This window comes from Numenius arquata, chromosome 4 (assembly GCF_964106895.1).
Source record: "Numenius arquata chromosome 4, bNumArq3.hap1.1, whole genome shotgun sequence".
NCBI classification, from domain to species: domain Eukaryota; kingdom Metazoa; phylum Chordata; class Aves; order Charadriiformes; family Scolopacidae; genus Numenius; species Numenius arquata.
This window is the reverse complement of record NC_133579.1, coordinates 2,335,131-2,354,328: the sequence shown is the minus strand read 5'-3', so window position 1 is coordinate 2,354,328 and position 19,198 is coordinate 2,335,131.

Below are 19,198 nucleotides of genomic sequence, written 5' to 3'. Positions count from 1 at the left end.
TACCACAAAACTGAAGTGGTACAAAAGTGCCTCTGATCACTTAAAAAGTTTCATTTCCAGTGATGATGCTGGAAGACAACCAGCAGAAATTGAAGAGTCCATCTAGAATCTAGGGAGTATTTAGAGTGCCAGTTGGAGACAGTATTTCTGCTTAGGAAAGTAGTATACTTGTCTCAGAGTTCATTGATATTTAATAACCATGGAGGCTCATACTGTCTTTTGCAGCAAAGTTATACCTTAAAAATTGGGGATGGTATCATTTTTACTATAGTATTCCCTGCTAGGCTGTATAAACTCAACATTTCTGCTACATAGACATAATTCATTATAAACACAATCACTGTTCTGTTCCTTTGTGCTTTTTTCTTAAGTTTAAAGGACTTAAAGATTTAAGTCCCTCGTAAATAGATTTTCCTTTGAAGAGAAATATCAAGAACAAACATTAGCTGCATAAGTCCTAGGGATTTGTGAACTTTCTCTTTGCTGTTTTCAAAAAACTTCTCAAGGTCTGCATTTTCCTTACGATTTCAGAAAGCAACAATGTCAGAACATCTTAACTGAAAATCACCATAAAGAGGAAACTTTGGAGGAGAGCATACTTGAAATTAAAACACAAGAGTCTAAGGACAAAGAGACCTTGGAAATAGGTCCCAGGCTCACTCAGAAGATTCAGGAACTGTTTGATAAATGCAATCTCAGTTTGAGGATGCATTTCCCATCAGGTTAATGATGATGCAATGGTGACTTTTCACAGCTCTGGTCATTTTGCCTGAGACCTGCACGCTCTAAGTTGCAGAATAGCAACAAAATTCACTTGGGATGCAAACTTTGGCAGTGGCGGTGGCATCCAGTGGTTTCTTTTGTATGGAGTTAACCTTATTTTGGTAGGATGTGGAAATTTTGTGATGAGCTCACTACAGCAAATGAACAACCAAAAAGATGGACCAGTTAAAAATACCCAGGTGTTGATGGGAGATTTTTTTTCCATAATAATTCCCTAGGTCTTAGTAGGTAATTTTAAGTCAGAGAATTTAGCAGTCATTTAAAACACCATTCAGCACAAAATTAAATGTTGTTTGTGTCACGGTGACATCCAGCTTTGGAAATCTTCACTCCAGGCTACTTTTGCCACTCAGTTTCTGCTGGTGGATGGAGTTTGAACATACCCAACCTCCTTCCAGCTGTAACTTGGCAATGTTAGTGTAGTACTGTCATTTTCAAATGATTTACTCTACTTAACGCTGATGTAATTTACAGCTGAGTATGGCCCCAAGTGCTGATATTAGTTTGGGTTAATTGCTTTTTTCAGATTTTAGTAAATACATGTGCTAAGCTCACTGCAGAGTGTGTTTGAACTATCTTCTCAAGTATTTCTCAGCTTTTGAAGCAACAACGTTGCAATTAAATGCCAAAACAAGAGCAAAAAGACCTGTTTCTTACAGATGCTAACCCAGGTGTGAATGCAACAGCCCTGTACTTCAGTGAGGTAAAGTGATGAGCTCGGTGAAAGATGTTTCATCCAGTTCAAAGAGAGAAGAATAGAGGAAAGAACAGAAGAAATAATTTTCAGCACAAAATCTGGTGTGACACAAACGATATTTGTCTCTTTTTCAGCTTGTTAATGCCCTTTTATTATTTTAAATCGCCTGTTTAGAAACATTTTAGGGTTGAAATGACAAGGGGTATTTCCAGTTAATCTTAGTAAAAGGTTGGTGCTTCTCCTTAAGCCAGTTCCCGCGTCACACTGCTTTCATTCCTCCAGCCGCTGATATGAATGATGACCTGCTGAAGTGCATCTCTCTTGGCAATACGTAAAGCTGGCAGGGATTCCTGGACAGTCGCGTGCATTTACTTTATGAACAAGTGCACCATTCTGTGTACCAGCACTTACAGCGCATGGAACAGTCTGGAAAATACGGAGTGACTTTCTGAGAGGTTTAACTAACAAATCTTTTGTTGCAGGGATCGAAGGCTTGCAGTGACGGTGGCTTCTGCTTTGTCAGGGCTGAGAAGTTTCTTTAAAAATTTTGAGAGGGAGAAATTAAGCTAATTTGAGAATGAACAAGGGGATGAGTGGCTTCCATCTTCTCTGCCCTGTGCCATATCTAGACACTGCAAATATCTGGAATCAAGCTATGGTCACATTTAACAACAGACATCCTTTAACTTCAGTGTATCCCGGATGCCATCATTAACATACAGTCTTCTTTAAAATCATTATCATGGTTTTAAACTGAAAGAGGGGAGATTGAGATTAGATACTAGAAAGAAATTCTTTGTTGTGAGGGTGGTGAGACCCTGGAACAGGTTGTCCAGAGAAGCTGTGGCTGCCCCATCCCTGGAGGGGTTCAAGGCCAGGCTGGATGGGGCTTTGAGCAACCTGGTCTGGTGGGAGGTGTCCCTGCCCAGGGCAGGGGGTTGGAACTGGATGGTCTTGAAGGTCACTTCCAGCTCTAACGATTCCATGATTCTGTGATTCTCTGTTCTCAGAGCGAAATTCTACTACCACTGGTTACACTGAGACAGTAACCACTTTCAGGGTAACATCTGGTGAGTACGGCTGGGAGACAGCAGGAGTATTTTTAGCAGAAAATCTTTTGGAACTGTTAATTTACCCTGATTGATGATCTGCTCCATGGAGCGCATGTGAATACAAGATCAGATCCTGTCTGATAAAGATTGAGGGCGGTAAAGGGAATACAGTCTTTGTGTGTGGGTTGGAGTACTGTGTTTTATCATAGAATTGCCTGGGTTGGAAGGGACCTTTCAGATCATCGAGTCCAACCATCAACCCAACACTGACAAAACCCATCACTAAACCATGTCTCTAAGCACTATGTCTGCCCGGCTTTTAAATACCTCCAGGGATGGGGACTCCACCACTGCCCTGGGCAGCCCATTCCAAGGCTTAATAACCTTTTCAATGTAAAAATTTTCACTTTTTCTTTTCAATCTTTGAGTTGATTGAAGACTATTCTGTGAAAATTGGACCTTTTTTAATGTCCTGGAAGCTAAGATGTTATGGCATATATCAGAGTAGTTTGTATTTAATTGTACAGATTATTTTCTTAATGGAGGACATTAAAACTGCAAAGAAAAGCAATGCAAAAACTTATTTTTACATTCTTACTATGTAAGTTTTTGTGCTGTTGCCAGCCCATCCTGTTCTGCACCTATGCTGCAGCATTCTAATTCTTACAGCCTTACAGAATTGTGCTGAGAATCTAGAAATCCTTTTTTGAATATGAACATAATTTCAAATTATGCTTTGGAATGGAAAAGCTTGTTAAGAAAAATACCCATGAAATCTCATTTTCTGTGTCACTGTTTTTAAGGCACCACAATTCACTGATGTATCTGGCACCACTGATGGCACCGTTCTACTGATGTATAATCACAGCGCAGTGATTATAAACACAGCAGTCGGAGCTTAATCATTCCCATCAGCAGTGATTTCACTCGTCCTCAGACGTCCTTAAATGTACCATCTTTAAGCTGACACGGCACTATCTACCAGTTTTATGCCTGTTTGTTGAGAAATAAGGCCCTTGACTCTAAAATGGGCTGCTCAGCAACTTGTAACCCTAGAATTTAAAATAACTAAAGGAACCTGTGTGGGAACCATAGAACTCCTAGTGTAATGCTTTTCCACTGCTAGAGTAAGTGCACAGGCATGAAAAAGGTTCAAAGTAAGATTAAGTAGAACATGAAACGGTGATTTAATTAGTTGCATTTGTTCTTGTAAGTGAGTAATGAATCACTGACCCAGCATCATTTTGGAGGATCAGATTTTCCTATAAAATTTGAAATGGAGTACTTGACTAAGTACAGTTATTAAAGATCATACTGAGCTCTGCAGAAAAGTGGAGGTATTTTCCTGGATGTTTTAGCTGTATTCTAACTTGAGTACTTGAATGCACCCTTCTTGTATTTCCCGTGCTAATTGACAGGAAATGCTCTAGTTTTTAACCTATTTGTTGTTTTTTTTTCTTGTTTTTGGCTTCTTTTTCTGCTGCGTTCTGCTGTAAGTATTTCGTGCTGACAGGGGCACAGCTGGCTTTGGCACAACGAAATGAAAAATCAGTTCAAGATAATGGTGGTGGATTGTCAGGTTTGTACTTGAATTTAGCAGTCTGATGAAAATAAGATGCTCGTCTTCCTATTTGTATCTGGAGTTTGCACCTGCAAGCAGCTGTTGACCAAGAGCTGAATTTCTGGCAAATCTAGTTTCTACGATTTATACTGGTGTCTGACTCGGGAATTTTAGTCTCACTAATCTTCAGTGTGACTCAGGTGATGTAGACAACTTTGATAGTGGATATGGAGAAGACTGAGGTACTCACCGACTTTTTTTGCCTCGGTCTTCACCGGCAAAGTGCTCCATGCACACCTCCCGAGTTGCAGAAGGCAAAGGCAGTGACTGGGAGAATGAGAAACCTTCTCTGTAGGACAAGACCAGGTTTAAGATCATCTAAGGAACCTGAAGGTGTACAAGCTCATGGGACCTAATGAGATTCATCCACAGGTCACGAGGGTCCATCAGTCAAATCCATGTCTCTCCAAAATAGGATGTCATGTGAGAAGGCGTCAAATGCTCTGCACAGGTCCAAGCAGATGATGTCAGTTGCTCTTCCCTTAACCACCAGCGTTGTAATGCTATCGTAGGTGGCCACCAAATTTGTCAGGCATCCTTTCACTAAGGATTTGAACTTAGTGAAGCCATGTCAAGGCCAGCAAAGGGAGGGAGGGAGGTGATTCTGCCCCTCTGCTCTGCTCTGGTGAGACCCCACTGGGAACACTGTGTCCAGCTCTGGGGTCCTCAGCACAGGAAGGACATGGACCTGTTGGAACAGGGCCAGAGGAGGCCATGAAGATGCTCAGAAGCCTGGAGCTTCTCTGCTGTGAAGACAGGCTGAGAGAGTTGGAGTTGTTAAGCCTGGAGAAGAGGAGGCTCCGGGGAGACCTTAGAGCCCCTTCCATTCCCTAAAGGGACTCCAGGAGAGATGGGGAAGGACTCTTGATCAGGGGGTGGAGCCATAGGATGATGGGTAAAGTTTTAAACTGAAAGAGGGAGATTTAGATGAGATCTCAGGAAGAAATTCTTTCCTGTGAGGGTGGTGAGGCACTGGAACAGGTTGCCCAGAGAAGCTGTGGCTGCCCCATCCCTGGAGGGGTTCAAGGCCAGGTTGGATGGGGCTTTGAGCAACCTGGTCTGGTGGGAGGTGTCCCTGCCCATGGCAGGGGGTTGGAACTGGGTGGTCTTTAAGGTCCCTTCCAGCTCTAACGATTCCATGATTCTGTGTTTCTATTATAGTTAACTGAAATTGCAAACAAAATTACAGGTGAAATAATTGGTTGTACGTATTTGGAACATGTCCATTGAGATAACTCTTTTAAGACTGAACAAGATACATTATTCCTGTTTCTCTGAAAATATTCCTTCATTCCTTTTGGCTGGAACTGTTTTATGCTATTAGGGTAGGGCAACATATTTCAGTTTGTGATAGCGTCTTCCATTACTGAAGATCCCTCTCAGTTAATGTAGGTTATGAGATTTGCTTAAATGAAGAAAATTCTCTCTAGTCTTCTCTCTAGTGTATTGACACTGACTGTGATCCATCACTTTTGTACATTTTGAAAAACTGGTAAAGTCAAGTTGTAAAACACTTTTAAGGCGAAATTTTCTGATATGGAGCTCTCCTTTCCAAAGACTTTTCTTGCAATACAGATTGAAGGTCTTATTGTACCTTGGGATAGATCATATCATATGAACTTCCGTATTCCTTTGCAGTCTTAAACATCTCTTGAGGGTAAAAGTCGATGAGAAGCCATCATCGATGAGAAACACCAGTTTGTTTTGTATAGGTACAAATTAAGTTATAATTTCAGCTGGCCTTGAAGAAGGCACGAATGGTGCCTATGGCTTCAGCTTTCATTATGAGTACAAGAAGAGCAGGTGGTGTCTCTCAGCAGGTCACAGCATCACTGATTCTTTAACTTCTGCAATAGCAATGGTTAGTTACTTTTTACTAGCATTCAGGAAATACTTGCTCTAATTTTTCTTTCAGAGGAGAAAAGATGTTCTGTAAGACATAACTAGTGTATAAGAGTAGCTGATTAGAGGGTTATGTCTGTTGTAATCAAGGAAATTCAAGGTGTAGCCCCAGGTACAAATGGAAGCTGTTGTTATATATGGATTAAACTACTATATTAAAACATATATATGTTATATATGGATTAAACTACTTCAGCTGTTTATATGCCAACATAACTTTCAGCCTTCTTAGGTAGCCTAGAAGTGCCCTTCCATGTTTATTTACATCACTGTGTTATTTAACATATGCAGTGTCGGCTGTTGAAAGCCCAGGGTTCCGCAGTCACTAGAAGTGTCTGATTTCAGGGGCCAAAAATCCCAGCAGGAGGTTGACTGAAATAAGAATGGCAGCTTTTCAGTGCTGAGAAAAAACTATTCTTGTATATAGCTTGTAAAAGACCTTATAATCTTCCCAGATTAGGGTCATTATGCAGTATAAAATAGTTATTAGCAAATTAATAAAAAGAACACACACAGTAACCGTGCAAACATAGAGGCCAAATGAAACCCTGGTGTAATCAGTGGAACTTAATTGATTTCATATGAGTTGTTCCTACCTTCATTTCAGTTGAACTTAGTCATTTCTGTGAGTGCTTAAAATAATTTTTTGAAACCACTCTGATTAGCACTATATCAAAATGTCTGATAAAACAATGGCTTTGTTTTAATAAATTACAGGATTTTAACATTAGAATCCATTATATTTTATGAACTTGAACCTTGATCAAGAAAGGAATGTCATTTTCTTACCAAAATATCAGCATTGTTGTATACAGCTGGGAAAAAAACCTTCAGAAGGGCATCAAAGAATAATATTGTGCTCTGTCTCTTGTTAATACAGAATGTGGAATTCCAATTTGCATTTGCATCACTTGGCAAACCTGCTGTAAAAACAAACTCAACACCACCATTCCCCTTTTTTAAAATATTTTGTCTAGTTGTATTACCAGAGATCTTTGTCAGAGATCTTTGCTTGAGGTCAAAGAGGCCATTGTATTGCCTGTATTCATAAAAGTGTAAATAATCTAACAAGACATAGAAGATTGACATGAGTTGAAGGTGTCTCCTTTAGTCTTTGCCAGTTTTTTTCCAAATTGAATGCAGATGTGTTCAGGGGAAAACTGCTGATGACAGGAGTGATCTCAAAATGAAGAAGTTAGAGTTACCCTTCCATTGACGATATTTTTAATTCAGGTGATATAAATAATAGAAATGCATCTCTCTCCAAATCTTTTAGCGCCAAGGAAGAATTGTTACAAAATTAGTTGTAACAAACCGACAATAAAAAATACACCTTTGCCCAAGGCCAAGACTTAAATTCAGGGTGAAGCTTGATAAAACCATTGCCACTGTTTCTGTTCAGCAGTAGGAAGTTCTTTTTCCCCATCCAGTCTGACTCATCAGGCCCAATTTCTCCAGAGCCCTTCCTGTAAGTGACTCACTGACAACTAATCAGTGTCATTTATCCTTCTTCTCTAATGAATGTTTACACCACGATGCTGCAAACTTCCCGAGAGCCAGCGAGTCCCACATGCTTTGTCTAAAATGGAGCCAGTCCATTGCCATTTTCCAAGCAGATCGCAGGACCGAGCTTCATTTTTTCTATCAATTTTAATAAAAAACATAAAAACAAATGTGAATGTTCTTTAATATGAAAGGACTCTCAGTTACTTGATTTTTACAGGGTGTACTTTCCACCTCGTTGTTGAAAGTAAGGGCTTTTCTATATTGTTTCAGAAAACATTTTGTGAACCACATTTGGTCCATGGGCTGCATGTTTCAGTTTATATAGAAAATACGAAACAAATGAAAAAAGTTGATTTACCCAGGGTCCAAAGTGACTGGCGTTTCTGCACCAAAAATGTCAACACTCAGGAACAAATTCATGTAAGGCAAAAATTCCAGAGGTAACCAACATCAAACAAATGCCTGATGCTAATGGATTTCTCTTTCTCTCCATGTCACTAGGGTAGGACTTGCTTGAAATGTTTATAACAGCATTTCTTAGTAGAAGACAACATAATCATCAGCAGGAAAAGGAGAATATGAGACTTGTGTTTCTTCTGATGTAAATTCGATACCTTGCTGAATGTTGTTATATTTTTCACTTCGCAATGACTGTTGAACCGTAGAGGAGCAGAAGAAATGAAAGGGGAAAAGTGCGGAGAGCCCAAGCTGCAGAGAACTATCCCTCACACGTCTACGAAGATGGATTTCTCTGAAAGGCTTATCTGAGATTGCTTGTCTTCTCATGCACAAATGACTGAAGCAGGGACCACATCACCCCAGAAGTGGACAAAAAACTCAAAAACTTTTTGATTAGTAATCCTTCCTTAGAAGGAGGAAGCATGAATAAAAATTGCCCAATTCTCTTCAGAGTGAAGAAAAATTACCTAATTTACATGAATCTGCTCTTTATCATAACATCATAGCATCATAGCATCACAGCATCATAGAATCATAGAATCATGGAATGGTTTGGGTTGGAAGGGACCTTAAAGATCACCCAGTTCCAACCCCCCTGCCCTGGGCAGGGACACCTCCCACCAGACCAGGTTGCTCAAAGCCCCATCCAGCCTGGCCTTGAACCCCTCCAGGGATGGGGCAGCCACAGCTTCTCTGGGCAACCTGGGCCAGTGCCTCACCACCCTCACAGTAAAATAGATAAGTGGATAAACTCACCTGTAAGGCAAAAAGAACTGGGTTACTCTGTTGTGCCAAAATTAGCAGAAGATAAGCTCCATCTGACAACTTGCAAACGGGAGTGGTGTTTCAAATTTAGAGTGGTTCAAATGAATGATTTTTAATGTAATTTGACTACTTTGCCTATGGACAAAACTAAACTAAATCACATTGAGCAAATAATTTTACTCAGTCTAAAGCACAGCATAGCAGGCTCTTCAAAAGTTTTGGGAACCAAAACATGAAATCATGTTAGAAATCAGAGTAACTTGACCTAAGTACAAAGAGAGTTAACAAGTACTTCCTAAAATGGGAAGAAGCCTTCTGTATTCAGAGTGTTCTTTCCCCTGGGTTCTAATGTCTTATATCATAGGGTTGAGATGAAGTTCAAAGTGGGACAAAGCCAATATCTTTGACCTTCTCTTAGCAAAACAAACAGTAATAGTGAGTGTCAGTAAAAGCCCAATAGCAATGAATGTTTTTCTTAAACGGTAGAGTCGAGTCAGGGACCCAGCTCTCCCTTCCTTTCTGATGGTGAGCTGGTTCCTCTGCTGGAAGGCTCAGCTCAGGAATTGAAGGATGGCAGTGTGTAAGTGTGGTGAGAGAAGCTCCATGGATGTAGAAGGTGAAGAAGGAAGGATGTGGATCACAACTCACAACAGTGTTGTAGTTACTGAACACATAAGCCAAGTTCTTGCCTTATGACCATACGTTATGAAGGAGGTGAATCTTCCAAGAAGCTATAACTCCACACTGATTTCCAGTAGACTTTTTCTTTATCATGTGCTTAAACAAAGCTTTCTTCATTGTGATTTTTTTTTCGAGTTTGTATAAAAGTTTAGTGTTGACATTTTTGTAGAATTTCTTCTATGGCATCTGTTGTTTTGGCTTTTCACTTGCTACCTTTAATCAGTTTTACATGCCTTTAACCACAGTTTTTGCTCCCTATCTTCCTGATTATTACAAACCTGTCAGGTAGATCTACTGAAACAATTCTAAGCCTTGTCTTTCTAAGATTTTGATATACCTTTACATTTAGTAAGTAGGAATAATCTTCCTCAAAAATGACTAAATTTTACCTTTGTTCCAGGATTTGGGATTTTTTTCAACCTTTTTTTTTTTTTTTAATTTCATACATGGCAGTCATCTGTGGCCATGTATCTCACTTCTAATGAATAAAGGCATCATCAAAGGGATGTTCCAGTCTCAGGAGATAACTATGACTGCAATAATTCTTGCCTGTTGCAGAAGAAAGGCCATTGATTGCTGCTGCATTCAGTTCTGTCCAGTATTGCAAATGCTGTCTTCATGTTTAGAGCATTTATAATCTTATTTCTTTACAGCTGCAGCCTAGACTTCTCCAAAATAAAACCTCTGTTTAAAAGCAGGGCATGGTTTAGAGCTGTACTTGACTCAATACTATTGCAGTCTTTGTTATTTCTTGAAGAGTTACTTCCTGCTTCATTTTGGTTTTGTCTTACAGTCTCTTTGAAGCGGTCACTTTTGACTTGATGCTGGATATTCCTGTGGGGTTATGCTTTACAAGGCTTTATAAGTCCAGTTTACAGCAGTACTGTCCTGCTTTTCTTTCAAGAAATTTCTCTGCTGTTGCTCTACAATCACAGAATGACTCAGGTTGGAAAGAATCTCAAAGTAGGGTCAGCTCTGAGCTCAGGTTGCTTAGGGCTTTGCTCAGTTGGGTCTTAAAAGTCCCCAAGAAGAGGGATTGCCCAAACTCCTGGGCAACTTGTTCTGTTTCTGGACCATTTACATGACAGAAAAGCTTCTTAATCTATTCTGACTGAACCTCTTGTTTCAATTTATATCCATGTCTCTTGTTCTTCTGCTGTGCACCTCTGTGAAGATACTGGCTCCATCTGCTCAGTTATCTCCTCAAAGCTCCTGCCAGGCTGCTCTCAGTTCTCCCCCAAAGCCACCTCTCCTCCAGGCTGAACATGGCCTACTCTTAGCCTCTTCTCAGGTCAAACACTGCAGGCCTTGATCATCTTGGTGGCCCTCTGCTGAAGTCAGTCCAGCTTATTGGTGTCTTTCTTGTGTTGGATGAGGTGTGTATGGAAACCTGATGCTGTCTAAAAACTGCCGAGTGAAAGAGAATAATTACTTCTGTTAATCATCCCAGGAAGCTGTCAGCCTTTGATGCAAGGACACACTGCTGGCTTGTATTCATTTTGACTACCAAAGCCCCAGGTCCTTCTCCACAGAGCTGCTCCCTGCCAGTATCCCAGTAGGCCCAGCTTGCAGCAAGGGTTTCTTCCCAGCTGAAGGTTTTGGCAATTGTCCCTGCTGAATTCCTGTTGGCACATTCCTCCAGCCTGTCTATCATTTTTCCAACCTTCTCCACCTTCACTTCCAATCAGTCAAAGGTAGTAGGGCTTCCCTTCCTTCTGTGCAGTTGGGGCTCAACCTCTCATCTATGCTGGGCCTCTGTCGTCTTCCCAGATGCTGTGCAGTCTGTTCTTTGTCCCACGTCTCCTTATTGTGGTGACCTGACACCTCAACCAGCCCATGGCTCCTGCAAGCAAGGACAGTCTCCCACTATGTAGTCTGTAGGCTAGGATGTGGGTGGCCACATCCTCCCTCCAGAACCCTGCCTGGGTCAAGGGCCCTGTTGTGCCAGAAGATTAAAGATGTATGGATCTTTGGGCCATAAATAGGTGAGAGAAGTATTTAGAAACTGCTAGACCTGGTAGAAGAAAATGTGTGGAGCTATCTTTTCCCAGCAACTTCGCTCACTCCAAAGTTCTTAGAAGACTTCCTAGAAGTCCCCAGAGATATTAGAAGAAGGTCTCAGAAGATCTAGAAGAAGATCCTGGAAACTATTCTGAAAACTATTGTGTCTATTAACTTCAGTTTTCCATCTTTTAGTAGTTATCATTTATGTTGAAGTCACATTCTCTGAGAAATCACGTTCTCCATTTTGGGTCTCTGATTCTTATTACAATTTAGTCTTGAATTAGTGATTCCATAAAAACTCAAAATTACATGTTTAACTGAACAGTCTCAAATCTGTTGTAAATGTTTGAAGAGTTCCATCCTCTCTTTGAGTTTTCATAGGAAACTGATATCTTTCAAAAGGTTCTTTCCCTCTAGGAGTTCCATTTTGCTAAAATATCTGTAGTACAGTCTGATAACTGCCTTATGCCACTTCACTCTTCCGGAATAATAAGTGCTCCTCATGTCTTTGGCCCAACCTTATATAATACCTAAATACCTTCTGGTTACCTTTTTATATTTTTAAATTGATTTATTCATCCTTAAGAAGAGATGAAATCCACACTCAAGATTTCGGCTGCATTTCTAGGCAAATTTTACTGCATTGAAATGTTTATCTTATTAACTATTATGCATTTAATAACTCACCATTTGTCTTCCACTTGTTGAGAAATTGTTTCTTCCTCTATGTCCTTAGGTGGTGGTCTGTGGGAAACTGGTGTCAGAATGTCTGCATGTCTTTCTTATAATGCTGAGCAAGTTGGCAACATAAAAATAAAAAACTTTTGGAGGTAAGAAAGACAGAAATCTAAGCAGACCTCTATCACATACACAAAAAAAAAGGTTAAAAATCATAATACTCACACAATATTATATTCTACCACAGTCCTTAAAAGGTTATCCATTTGGTCCAAATAGATGAGTTAGAAAAAAGACAGGCATTTAGAGGCACAGATTTAGACATGTGCCTGAAGCTGTAAGCGGTGAACAGGTCAGCAGCTCATCCAGAAGCTGATGTTACTTTTTCTGCTTCCAATACAGTGAACTGGTCACTAAACCTCATTGCCTTCAAAGTAAATATTTAGAAACTTTTTCAGGTTTAAATTTAATTTCCTTAAGCAAAGTTCATTTGGGCATATTCAGGTCAAACATCTTCTGGAAGGTTCTTTTACTCGCAGAGGTTGCATATGAAGGAAAAGGAATCCTCCAAAGGTCAGTAAAAATACTGCAGAACATAAACACCCATCCTTCAAAACTGGTGCCAAGGTGCTACACATCTTTCCATTAAAAAAAAAAAGAAATATTAAAAATGTTGGAAATGACACAATGCTAGAATCAGAACCCGATTTGCAGTTGAAAGATGTTGAACACCCCCCACCAAATATTATTCTTTTTTACTTCAGTGTTCTTCAAAGTTCTAAAAAGGATGCTTCAGTCCAACAGAAATGAAACGTAAACTTCTGCCTGGAAATGAGAAATGTTGCCTTTTTTAGTATTGGTATACACTGGATTTTTCAACTGCATTTTCAGTTATAAAGATACTTAGAGCACCAAATAAAGGGACTGCATTATCAAACTTATGAGACAACACAAAAAATGTTTAGCCTTGGTCACAATGAGCCCACAAGATGAGCCCCGCGGACACTACACTGACGGCCGGGGAGATTTTGTTTTAAAATTTATTTATCCCAAGAAGTTAAGCACTGATGCATTCATCTGTTTTCATTATGCCGGTTATGATAAGGTTCCTAAAAGAACACTGTAGCAATGCCCAGAGTGGTGAAATGTGACACAATAACCAAAGGAAAGTCTGGAAAATGTGTCCTTAATATGACAAGTGCACTTCGCCTGATAAATTCTTAACCCTTCTGCTTCTCTCCTCTGTGGCCACTGGTTTCTCCTGAGGTACTAGTGAGAAGAATACTGATTTTATCAGTGCCTCAAAGTGTGCTAATTACCTCATTTCTGAGAAATGTTATATTATGCCTGGCACGGCTCTTTAGCATCCACTCTACTCAGCAGTAATTTCTTGGCAAAGCAGAGTTCTTGCTACATGTAATTAGCATTTCCTCCCATTATAAATAATCATTCCTCATTTTCTACTAATTTTTTTCTAAGCTGCTGATACACTTCCAGTAACAATAGATAAACCCGAGCAAATTGTTTCATGAGCCTTCCACATGCCAATTGTTTTACTCTTGCCACCTAATCCTGTGCCATTGGCTCCATAGTATATTAAGAATACTAGTGTTTGTGCTTGATGGAAGTTATATTTTAAACTTCTTTGGAAATTCAAGAAAAATATTTAATACTGAGAATATGGCTGTTCCTATTGTACTTGTTCTATCTTCTTTGTTTAAAGCTTTGATTTCTGGGTGGAATTTGGATCTGGTACGTGTCGATATATAGGATAGGGTTCAGTTCAAGATGAAGACACCAAAAGTAGTGTCTATATGTGAGGTGAGTGCTAAGCCCCCAGTGTAGTCAATAAAGATACAGTCAATACAGTCACTGATGTTGAAAGAGTTGTTCAAGCAACCTGCCAGGGTGGGTGTCCCCTGAAACTTGAGATGGCCTTGTCTGGTCACCTTTTGTACTTCAAAAAGGCACAGATCTTCTGATCTGAAGCAGACATCTCTGATGCCTGGCCATCTTGAGTTCCTGGGTTGGAACTCAATGATCTTTAAGGCCCCTTCCAACCCAAATCATTCTATGATTCTATGATTTTTTCAGGAGCTTAGATAGCTCTTTGGACACCTATTGTTGGTTGTTACAATCCTAAACTGAAAATTACTGCTATGGGCCTAGTTGGCTTATGATTTGAGACTTCATCCTTGGCACTGCTGTAATTGATGCCATTTCTGTCACCGTACTGCCAGAAGGAAGTAGATAATGCCATGGCATTCTTGAGTGAGTAATTTATGTTTCTTATTCTCACTTCACCTGTGCTAAAAAGGCCTACTCTTCTCTTTTTTTTCTTTTCTTTTCTTTTCTTTTCTTTTCTTTTCTTTTCTTTTCTTTTCTTTTCTTTTCTTTTCTTTTCTTTTCTTTTCTTTTCTTTTCTTTTCTTTTCTTTTCTTTTCTCTTCTCTTCTCTTCTCTTCTCTTCTCTTCTCTTCTTTTCTTTTCTTTTCTTTTCTTTTCTTTTCTTTTCTTTTCTTTTCTTTTCTTTTCTTTTCTCTTCTTTTCTCTTCTTTTCTCTTCTTTTCTTTTCTTTTCTTTTCTTTTCTTTTTTCTTTTCTTTTCTTTAGATACAATAGAAAACTTATCTTCTTTTCCAGGACGATCCAGAGGTAAGTAGATCTGTTAGGACTTGGCAGAGCTCAGGTCAAAACACTGCCCTCCACGTGATCCTTGAGTAACCATAGTCACGCTACTGAGCTTCCCAGTGCTTCATTGCCTCTGGGTGATGGGTATCAGTATGATGAAGTATCGAAAATGCAAGGCCTAAACTTGAATGTACGAGACTTTTTGATCTTAACTATGCCTGGAGATATGGAACAGGAAAAAAAAATGCACATTGGTTTTTAATTCTATGAATGAATTGTCTGGCATTAAATTTATAATATCAAAAGTATCTGGAATCCCAGACAGGCAGTTAGCAAAAAAAAAAATAAAATTCTAAGGTAGTTAGGGAAAAAAAAACAAAACTAAATATTCCAAGTTTAATTGTCTAATGTTAGCAACCAGCATAAAACTAATTTGGTGTAAATACACTGTTCTTAAATCACAGAATCACAGAATCACATGGGGTTGGAAGGGACCTCCAGAGATCATCTAGTCCAACCCCCCTGCCAGAGCAGGTCCACCCAGAGCAGGTTGCACAGGAACATGTCCAGGCGGGTTTTGAATGTCTCCAGAGAAGGAGACTCCACCACCTCCCTGGGCAGTCTATTCCAGTGCTCTGCCACCCTCAAAGTGAAGAAGTTCCTCCTCATGTTTAGGTGGAACTTCTTATATTCAAGTTTGTGCCCATTTCCTCTTGTCCTGTCCCTGGGCACCACTCAAAAAAGACTGGCCCCATCCTCTTGACACCCACCCTTTAAGTATTTATAAGCATTAATCAGATCCCCAAGACCCCAGTCCCCAAGACCCAAGTCCCTCAGCCTGTCCTTGTAAGGGAGATGCTCCAGGCCCCTAATCATCTTTGTAGCCCTCTGCTGTACCCTCTCCAGCAGTTGCCTGTCCTTCTGGAACTGGGGAGCCCAGAACTGGACACAAATGATGACAATTCAGTTATTACACGGTCATAATTCATTTACTAAAATAAATGTCAGTCAAAATGATAAAGCTTATGCTACTTTGTTGAGTAACGGATGATTAGAAGGTCAGAATTTTTATTTATAATCCAAGGAATAAGCTGCAGAAGAACCAAGAGTGTAGTGAGTCATTACTTCTATTGTACAACAAAGACAAAGATGGTGCATTTCATAAGCCTATATCCTGTTCTCTTTGACCCATGCCTCTGTACAGCCTCCTTCCCAGGTAAAACATAGATTTTATGCTTATATATTGTATTGCCATTTCTGCTTTTTTCCTATGTGTGAACAGTGTTTCTGTGAAAAAGCAGATAATTTCTAGTCAAACCTTAAAATACAGTCCATTTCCTAGAACAGAGGGAGTCTTTCAGTAGATAAACTGAGTTATTTTTCTTTCTTCATTTCTTCTACATTCTTTCTCATTCCTGATTGTATAACTTCCTTCATTGGTAACATTTGCCGACATTAACTACAAGAATTATTGCCCTTTTTTTTTTTTTCTCGGGCTGCTCAGTAACCGTGTTGTGGCAGCCTCGGCTGGCACATTCTGTTCTTAATTAGGTTTACAGATATTTTGACTCATTCCATGGTCTCACTAATGTCTCTCTCTGGCCTGTAACCGTCTTTTGTCACTGGTCTGATTGTTTTCTCTTTGTCTTTTCTGAGTGGGCTGAAGAGTCGGGAAATAGTTCTTTTTGTGTATATTGCAGATGGTTCCATCCACTTTTTCATTTTTCTCCTTGCAAGCTTACAGACATCTTCGAGGTTTCTTTTCTCTGTTCTTCTTCATTTTATCCATTCCTCCCCTTGGCACGGAACTTCATGAGGACTTTAGTGTGGCTCCACTGGTTTTGCTTCCTAATTTTCAGTGCGTGTCAGGTCACTGACTCATTTCTTTCAGGAGAAAACTGAATGCACACAGGTTCGTGATTGTGTGCCTTAGTTGTCAAGCCTGAGAGTTACTATTATTTTTTCACTATTTGCTACTGCTTCTTATTTGAGAATTTACCATTACAAGAGGCTTGGGTCAAGGCATTCTCGTGCCCTAGGGTCTTTCATGTTCATAATAGACTTCTTGCTACTGTGCTTGTTAGTATTGCTCATAACCTTTTTTTTTTCTACGTTTAGATGAGTAGTTACACTGACTGCCCGTTAGACATGGAAACAAATAATTAGGCAATGACCACAAGCAATGGAAATGAAAGTCATCTCATAGACTGGCCTGTTCTTAAGGAAGAACAGCTCAATGTTACAGCTGTGGATGTCATGGCGATTTTACAACGGCTATATTACAGGGCCATTTACATCCTCGCTCTTCTGGTAGAGCCTTGTCTCATAACAGCCTCCAAGTACTGCCATAGGTTGAATATGAGGAAATAATAATAGCAACCTAAACTGTGACTAACCAGTAAAATCTACCCTCTGAACTTCCTGAGATGCTAAACTGGTGTCTTCCCTTTGATAATTTACTGCAGCTCAGATGAAATCAAAGGACCTGCGGCAATTCAAAGGAGCTGAGAATTCTTCCCCTTGTGTTCAGACAATGGGAGGACACTTCCTGACGTTAACATAAACAAGTACGCGCTTCATTTCAGAAGAAAGAAGATTGGATTAAGCGAATCATCCAACATCTAGCCCTGCAGAGACAAATGATGTGTTAAAGTTTCGTGTATGATCATGTAAAGGAATACCTGCAGCTGCATTGCGAGCAGCGGTGTTGGACGGGCTGGGTGTACGTAGGGGAATATAACTGGCGATGATACTTTATACTTCCTTAACACCTTTCAACACAAAGTACATTACCAAACGCTAGTCATTTGAGCCTTACAACATGTCTGTAAGAGACTATTATGCCATTGTAGAGATTGCACGCAGAGATTAAATGGCTGGGGTGAGGCCACACAGCGAGCGAGCAGCAGAGCCAAGAGGAGAGCGTGAGCGTTGGCTGCCAGCCCCATGCTCTCACTACCAGACTTCGCTTCCTTAATTCCCATATTGCTTCTCTGATACAGCTACCGGAACTTTTGAGCCCTCCATAAGTTTGGGTGTAATATCAGCCCGGTTGCGTTTCTCTCCCCTCGCCCCCCTTTTATGACGTCGCAAAATATCGCAATTACAGTTTTTAAAGGATCTCATTTTACGGGTTGCCCCAGGTCGCTCAGCCCTGGTGGGGGACCAGCCTGACATTGTGTTGCTCCCCATCCCCTTGTCCCCAGTACACAATTGCTGGCTGGGGCTGCTTCTCTCTGCTGGCTTTGGCCGTGGCCTCAGCGTTATGCCCTCAGCTCTGCTGTGTGAGTGGCTGGACCGTTCTGTGCCTTAAATAATCCCAGCTATATGCTGGCTAATGCGAAACAGATGTCTCCCAGGCACCGGCAGGAGCTTTCAGTCCGGCTGCTCCCCTAAATTTCTCACGGGCGGACATTCAGGTAACTACTATGGGTTGCCCACGACCTGCCTTGGGTTCTGCCTGTGCCTCTGAGGGTGATGGGGAGGGAGGAGGGCGGAGGGGGAGTGGGGAGGAGTGGTTCCCCCCCCAAGCATCCCCTGTGCCTGGCGGTGAGCGGAGCAGCAGCTGTCTCCTGCCTGCCCTCCTGCTGCCGGCCACGGCCCGGGGGGACACACACTGGGGACGGGACTTGGGGGGACGGGACGGGGGGGATGGCATGGCATAGGTTCCTTTTCCTGTGACCTGGGGTGACAGGAGTTTGCAAAGTCTCCTCATGTGGCTCCTGTGGGTGCCCCAAGAGCTGCGTGCGATAACGGTTGCCGAGTCAGAGCGATGCTCATGAAATGAGAGGGAAAGGAAAAAAAAACCCCAAACACGGAGAAAAAAAAAAGGTAGGAAGTACCGAAAAGAAAAAAAAAAAAAAAAGAGAAAAAAGAGAGTCTTGCATGTTGCCTCTTTGTACTATAGAAACTGGGGGTGTGACTGAAGATCCAAACCACCTACACCCCGGGATGCTCCAATCGCTGCCTGAGTGCGCTGCACCGCTCCTCCCCTCTCCTTTTGGCCGAGCAGAGACCTTCAGAGAAACTGCCTGTTCTGGCTCATACAGACTGCAAGATATAAAAGCTGTGAGCAGCTCCTGGGGCCAGAAGCTTCAAAAGCAGCAGAGTTTTGTTCTTTGGGGGTTTGTAATAAGAGACACTCCTTCACAAAGGTTCACATCATCATATAGGAGAGTGCTATAGATACTGGGAGAACAATAGACTGTATTCTTCTTTTTGTTTTTTTTTTTCTTGGTATTATCCAGAGGTAAGCCATTCAGCTCAATAAGTTTGCTTTGCATGCAGCTTTATCAATGCTCATCACATTTTGCTGAAGTTAAGATTTGAATGCTATTTCTGAGATGTCCTGCTCTCATGCTTTATATGTTTTCTTTTGCCTACTTACTAGTTTATCTGTGCCACATTGTGTCAGAAAAATC